The 7,154-nt window shown below is 44.3% G+C and overlaps 1 long non-coding RNA gene across 7 annotated transcripts; it reads left to right on the forward strand.

Moving 5' to 3' along the window:
• Nucleotides 1-2,597: 2,597 nt before the first annotated feature.
• Nucleotides 2,598-6,633, forward strand: LOC128938572 (uncharacterized). 7 transcript variants are annotated; one of them, XR_008483161.1, is made up of 7 exons: nucleotides 2,598-2,689; nucleotides 3,213-3,277; nucleotides 3,909-3,972; nucleotides 4,669-4,744; nucleotides 4,861-5,392; nucleotides 5,511-5,628; nucleotides 6,289-6,632. It is a non-coding gene; the product is annotated as an uncharacterized LOC128938572 (long non-coding RNA). The 7 variants fall into 7 exon arrangements; XR_008483160.1 differs by having other exon boundaries at nucleotides 2,603-2,689; nucleotides 3,044-3,277; nucleotides 6,289-6,633; XR_008483158.1 differs by lacking the exon at nucleotides 2,598-2,689 and having other exon boundaries at nucleotides 2,771-3,277.
• Nucleotides 6,634-7,154: the final 521 nt, after the last annotated feature.

The following is a 7,154-nucleotide window of genomic DNA, read 5'->3' on the forward strand; positions in this document are numbered from 1 at the left end:
AAGTAAAAATCCTAACCGAAATATTACTTACTATGTAAAAATATGTGTAAAAATATACAAATAAATTTAAGTTTTAGGGATATATGCAATATAGAATATAAATGTATTTATAAAAAGAAATGGATAAATGGACAGTATACATCAATATACATTATAAACAGAAATGTGAATATTAATATGAAAAAATATTTTTTAAAATATTTAAATATTTTTAAGAGAAATTGTTGGGGGTTTTTTTGTTTTGTTTTGTTTATTATCCTATTAAGTTAGAGGCAGAAGTTTTTTTCCTCTTCCCGGTTGTTTCGGGGCATTTATTTCAGAGCAGTTTTTGTCGGGGTTCGCCCCTGTTCTTTTTTGCCGCCTTCCCTGCCCGCAGCCCCGAGGCACGCTGCGTCCCTGGCTGGGGCGGGCAGCAGTGCTGCTGCCTTGTGGGCAGAGCGCGATACTGCAGCCCTGCACTGAGAGGCCGCCACCTTGGGAGTGGCTTGTCGCGGACTTTTCCTTGACCTTCTCAACGCGGGCAGCGAAAAGGGCGGGGAAGTGGAGGACCATGGTGGGTGTAACTGGACTGCCTGCATGGAATACCGACGTCATGGCGGCCCGATGGATTTTTCTGTGGCGTTTCAAGTGTATCCGACACATGCTGTGGGCTCAGCGGCGCCGCGGGCGGGCGTATTTTGGCGGGTTTGTGACAGGCATCTGGGTAAACGCCTCTCTGTGCCGGGGTCCTCTTATCGCCCGCTTTCCCGCCCTCAGCGAGCCGAGCCGGGCCGAATTGTTCCGAAGAGCCGAGGGTGGCCGAAAAGAGCCGACTTGAGCCGAAGAGGCGAGTGTAGCCAAAAACAGCCGAGTTTACCTGAAGAGCCGAGTGTAGCCGAAAACAGCTGAGTGTAGCCGAAAACAGCTGAGTTTACACCAACAGCAGATGATAGCCAACTGTAACCGATAGCCGAGTGTAGCTGACATTGGCCGCGTTTAGACCATGTGCCGAATATGACCGAGTTTAGCCAAACCGTGCTGAGTTCAGCCCAAGAGCTGAACTGAAACGAGTTTAGACCAAGAGCCGAACCAAGCCGAATTCAGCCGAGTTTAATTAAACAAAACCAAACGACGCCGCAGCGCTCTGCCTGCAGTGCGCCGGGGCAGACGGCAGGGGGCGCTGTATAAAGAAATTATAAAATATCAACTATCTATAAGAAGGAATAAAAGCTCTATGTCACGTGCAGCATTAAAAAATTTCAGGCTCCCAGGGAATAAATAGTTTTCTTTAAATAATTTTCATTTTGGAGGTTTTTTTTACTCCCAGGTAGCCTGAAAGTTTCAACTGCTGCTTTTTTATTCTAAAGCTAGAAAGGAAAACCAAGATCAGAAATAGAAGAAAAGGAAAGGAAAAGGGAAAGGAAAGGAAAAGGAACAGGGAAAGGAACAGGGAAAGGGAAGGGAAGGGAAGGGAAGGGAAGGGAAGGGAAGGGAAGGGAAGGAAAGGAAAGGAAAGGAAAGGAAAGGAAAGGAAAGGAAAGGAAAGGAAAGGAAAGGAAAGGAAAGGAAAGGAAAGGAAAGGAAAGGAAAGGAAAGGAAAGGAAAGGAAAGGAAAGGAAAGGAAAGGAAAGGAAAGGGAAGGAAAGGGAAGGAAAGGAAAGGAAAGGAAAGGAAAGGAAAGGAAAGGAAAGGAAAGGGGAAAGGAAAGGAAAGTAGAAAGGAGAGGAGAAAGGAAAGGAGAAAGGAGAGGAGAAAGGAAAGGAGAGGAGAGGGAAAGGGAAGGAAAGGGAAAGGGAAGGGGAAAGGGAAAGGAAAAGGAAAAAGAAAAGGAAAAGGAAAAGGAAAAGGAAAAGGAAAAGGAAAAGAAGCAGGAGAGCAAGAGGGAAGGGAAGGGGTGAAAACAGAGTGAAAAAAAGAAAAAAGAGTTGGAGGGAAAAAGAGAGGGCATTCGGGAGGAGCGGTGCTGCCTCAGGTCCTTCCCCGCCCAGGGGTGAGGGTCCCATTTGATGCCCGGGAGGGACTGCAGCTCCCGATGGCGTGGGACGGAGCCGTGGCTGTCAGCCTGAGATTACAACTCCCGGCAGGCCCTGCTGCCGGCGCGGCGTGTGACGCAACAGCTGACGCGGCACATGAGTGGCTGGCATGCCAGGCGGCCGCGCGGGGCTGTGCGCGGGCAGCTCCCGCACGGGACGGTGCCGCGGCAGCGACGCTGGAGGGGCGAAGCCTCCGTCTGGCCGCCCACACGGTGCTGAGCATCGCGGAAAGGGCGTCCGCCCAGTTCCTCGGCCTCACTCAGCGGTGCCGGGGGCGGAGGCGCTGCCGCCCACCGATGGCGGAGGGCGAGGCGGTGCTTTGCTGCCGCGGGCCGGGAGCTGCAGGAGCCGCCCCGGGCAAGCGGCGCCAGGCGTTCCCGCGGTCCCGGTGGGGCGGCTGCCCTCAGGCTGGCGGAGGCGCAGCAGCCCCCGAGCTGCAGCCGTCTCCCTCGGGCTGCTGCCGGTGCTGCGGGCGGAGGTGGCTCCGCCGCGTGTTGGGCGTTGCGAGGAGAGAGCGCTGCAATATCGCCGGAATGACAGGGCTGCTGGCTGCCTTAGTGCTCGTGGCTCTTTCTTCCATGAAAACGGATGGAGCGGCGCTGACCGGTAAACCCAGAGATGGCCAGGAGAATGCCCAGCGCAGGCAGCAGGCGGGCTGTATCCTTCGGATGGCACAGGTGCGATCTGCAAACTCACCCCCTTACGCCCCTGCTCTCCGGAGCCCCATGGAAAATGCTTTCCAGCATTGTCGAGCTTCTGAAAGACAAGACTTGTGATTTGACACTAGCATCCAGAAAAGGTTTCTGTCTAGATTAGCAAATGCCTAAATTGTTCTTGGTTACATCCCATGACCGGTTTTAGGCAGTGACTTTATACTGCTTTTAGGATTTTCTTGTACAATGGTGAGAAAATAGGCAGGTCTGGTACTGGTTCTTTTTTTCTACTTCACATTCCATGAGATTCTTTTATCCAAGCACTTGTTTTAAAATTCTACTGTAGGCGTTTATGGTTCACTTTTTTTTTCTTTGCAGCACCCGTGACTTTTTTTTTTGTCTAAATCGACAGTAAATATAGCTGAGTAAAATTACCTTGGTTTTCTTCCTTCTTTTTTAACTGAATTGTTTTTATTAAAAATCCTATTTGAATATGTAGAAAAAGTGGGTATGTCCTGTAATATATCCTAGCTTTTCTTGTTTACAGGGTACTCAGAAAATATGTCTCCCTTAGAGTCCCACAGAAACATTCTCAGTGCGATCTCTATCAAGGTATGTATTTACAAATAAGTGATCCCTTTAGATATTTGCCTGTGTACCTTTTCCTGTAATTCAGAGCTTGCGTTCTGTGGGTTTTATGATAAACCTATAAAATATGGTAAAAATGGTTTTGCAAGTCTTAATCGTTGAAGGCAGCAATAAGTGGATTTAGAGCCTGTTCTTGACCAGACAAAGGGAAAAAGTGTGACTTTGATGCTGAACTTGTCATTTTTCATTTGACTTGTCTTGAATTATTTAGGAATAGAGAGAACTAGAAAAAGAGAGAAATAGAATTGGTTATTGAGCACTCCTCAAATGCTCACCATGATTCAGTGTAGAGCCGAAGGGAAGGGTGATGGAACAGAGCTCTGTGCTTTAGAAGGAAATAAATTTAAACCTGACCTCCACACAGAGTCTAACTTAGCCTAACAACTAACTTCTGTTGTTTTAAAATACAAAATAGGTTTAGGAATGTTGGAAGTTAGTATTTTGGGAAAGAAATGGCAGTTCCACAGAACATTCCATTTAACAGAGGCTCTCGGAACGATTCATTTTGTAACTGCTGTCACTGCAATCAGTTGGTGGTTCAGCCTTGAAATGTGCACTCGCCCTTCTAAAAAACACTGTTTTGTTTGCCTTTCAGTGCTATGAGTCTTGATAAATTGGAGAAGAGCCCAAGAGAAATTTTTCATCACTTGATAAAAAAGGTAGGAAGTGACTTTTTTTGGTTTGGTTCTTTTTCTTTATTATTTTCTGGAAATAAAAGTAATTAAGTATAGGTACTACTGGTTTGTTTCTTCCAGTAGCAGGTGATAATAATAGTAGTAGTAACAGTAAAAATAATAATAGAAATAATAATAACAGTAATGTAATACTACTTAAACTGTCTTTATCCATTGAACTGGCCATTTCAAATCAAAACTTCTAAACACAAATCAAACCATCATCCTTGTAGAATCTTTCACAGCAGTGGCCTAAAGATCCTGGTTTTGTTGACAGGATTTATTGGTTCTGGAAGAACAAGAGGGAAGTACAAGTCTAACTACTTCTAGCTCACAGACCCGTCCAGTGAATACAGCTTTGTATTTTGATGGGCTTGTGATGACTTTGAAATCAGTTGGTCATTACAGTAAAAAAAATTAATGTTTTTTTGACCGTGACAGCAGAAATAACTTTAAGCACCAACTTAATAATAACAGATCACCAATTTAAGTTAAAAATTCATGCTATACTATCAAAATTTAAAGGTAAATTATTATGTATTAGGTGATGGTATAAAGTGTATGTTCTAATGTGTAGGATGTATGCAAAGATACATGCATATCTGAAAGTCCTTAGAGGAAACAAATTTTTATGTCTGCTGTTTGACTGTTTATCATACAATATTTGGTTTTATTTCCCAGGGATCGGTGAATTTTAACTTTGGAGTCCTCTATGCTAAGGATGCTCAGCTTACAGATGATGAAATGTTCAGTAATGGTGAGTTTTTCACCTTCTCTTTAATTGCTATGCTGATCTGAATAAGAAAAAAACAAAAGCAAGAGAAAAAAAAGGATGGTTTATTATTTTTTACACTGTTATGTTTGTTTCCTCAGTATTTGCTGCAGCTCTGCTTACCCAAGCTTTGGGTTCCTTCTGTCCCACTGGGAGTTGCCCAGTTTGGTTGCATCTGGTGAAATTCACCCTGAGACCTTACAGAACTAGCTCAAACTACATGAGAGCCATTTGCAGTTCTCTCCAGACACCTGGAGAATGGGTGATGTTTCTGAGGATCTGGCAAGTATACTTCTATCAAAACTCAGTCTGTGAAATTTCTGGGGAAAACCCTTCTGTGTCCTGAAGGGTTCAAACTCTGGTGAGGATCCAGTTATCAGGTGCTCACCTGGATGGTTCCAGCTCTTAAAGTGAACACTTGTACTCTTGCCCTGTAGTTTATATGTATTGTATTTTTGTTATTTTGCAAGATTTTACAGCTTTGCAAAATACTGGGCATTTCACTCTTTGGAACCTCTCAGATCGTTCTTTGGTGCAGCACCACCTCATGGGACACTTGGCTGCTGTCCTGAAGGGGTTGGTCGCTAGAATTGTAAATCCTGGAGAGTTTATAAGTCTTCTGTCCCCAGGGAGGTATCATGCTTTGTTTACTTTTGTTCTGTTTGTTAGGCACTGCTTCTCATTGGAACTATGAATTTCAAACTACCCTGTTCTTCTTTTAACAGTTTTCCTGGTTCTCTCCGTACGGCAGGGAAAGACTCTCGTATCCTTGTCGTCAGGCTCGGTGCTGTCCAAGAAGATACAGAGACTAAAAAAATCATAAGAAGCAAAATATGACTGCAGGGAAAACAAGCTGGAGAGAGCAAAAGGTGATATTGTTATCCTTACCCTGTATTAGAAACATCCACTGTGCTTTGATGCTGGTAGCTGCCAGAGGCTTGTTAGCTCTTTGTAGGCAGGTGTAGGTGTTCACTTGTAGGCTTTTTCTCTGGACAAGTCAATTCAAACTTTGCTAAGCTTATATTTGCAGATTACTCTCTAGCACAGTCCAGCATGACATTTTTGAATGTTGTAAAAATACCATGTTACTTGGAAATTGCTAATAATGAGAAGCCTTAGGGAAAAATAAGATTTCAGGGTTGGGAGACGTGAGAAGAATTTTGTGGGGATGTTAGACTGAAATAAAGCACACTTGAAGCTGGACTGGCACGCTGGCAGATCCCCTATTAAACAGTAGTGCTTAGATTAGCCTGGGGGTTGCCCATTGTTTCTGTAGAAATCAATGTTTCCTGGTCTTCAGAAGTAAGCTGCTTTGAAAAGCTGGAAGGTGCAGCATAGTGACAATCCGTGTGCTTTGGATTAAAAGTAGATTTCAGAAGGGTCCTAAGCCTTTGTCTTTTCCTCGAAGTCGATGTAATCGTATTGAGGAGTTTTTAATTCTGTGCTGCCATGTCATCAATCAGGGCCCTGTCGTACTAATCATCATACAGATACAAAACAAAAAATCAGACCCTGTCCCAACCACTTAGAGCCCAGAACACGATTTCCTCAGGCTACCATTTGTGTGCCATCGGTACTCACCACGGAAGCGAGCTGGGGATTGTTGCAGCTGTTGGGAACAAACCGCTTCTCGTCACACAGAAATGGAATTGGGATGACGCCTCGGCCAGCCCCTCTCTGCCATCGTCTCCTGAATCTGCAGCAGAGCAGTTCCAGTCCATCCGGGCACGTGTAATCCAGTTCCTGATGATCTGAGCACACGGAGCAGCACTCAGCTGCTGTGGGGGGCTCAGGGAAGGCAGAGTGTGCATTGTCATCTTCCTGAACCTACAGACGAATCAAAGTGAGAAGCTACAGTGTGGAAATCAGTCGCATATATGCTAAATAAAACTTGCAGATTTTTTAAAGAATTGTTTCTACTTGTTCTTTGTTGTGCTTCAGCGCTTAGAAAACCTCTCTTTAAAATCAGTTCAGTTCATCAGTTGAACTTTTGTTTGCAGACCCTTGCTGAGCAGAATTTGTTGCAGACTCAGTGCACACTGTGCTGGCCTCCCGGGAGTGTGAGGAGCTCATGTGTGCTACTTTTTGCTTTAGGACACGCTGAGGTATTTATTCCTTTTGGGATACATGATGAGAATTCCCAAGAGAGGTAGTTATAAGGTATGACATTGTGAAAAAGCCTGTGTGGTTGCAATGTTGTTGCTCTCAAAAGTTAATTTTTTCTTAGCCAGTAGTTAGCTTTTTGCTTTATTTTTGTGGTATCAGTATTTTATTGTTTAAAAAATTGCTTCAAAATAACTTCAGTGGCTGGCCATCGGTACCTTGTTCAGATTTGCCTGTTTGCTTGTACTTAAAATGTTCACATCTTGTTTATCCTTCTATTTAAGAAACTGCT

Source organism: Melozone crissalis, unplaced genomic scaffold (assembly GCF_028551555.1).
Source record: "Melozone crissalis strain CALT ecotype California unplaced genomic scaffold, PUWL_Pcris_2 ptg000026l_1, whole genome shotgun sequence".
In the NCBI taxonomy this organism is placed as follows: Eukaryota; Metazoa; Chordata; class Aves; order Passeriformes; family Passerellidae; genus Melozone; species Melozone crissalis.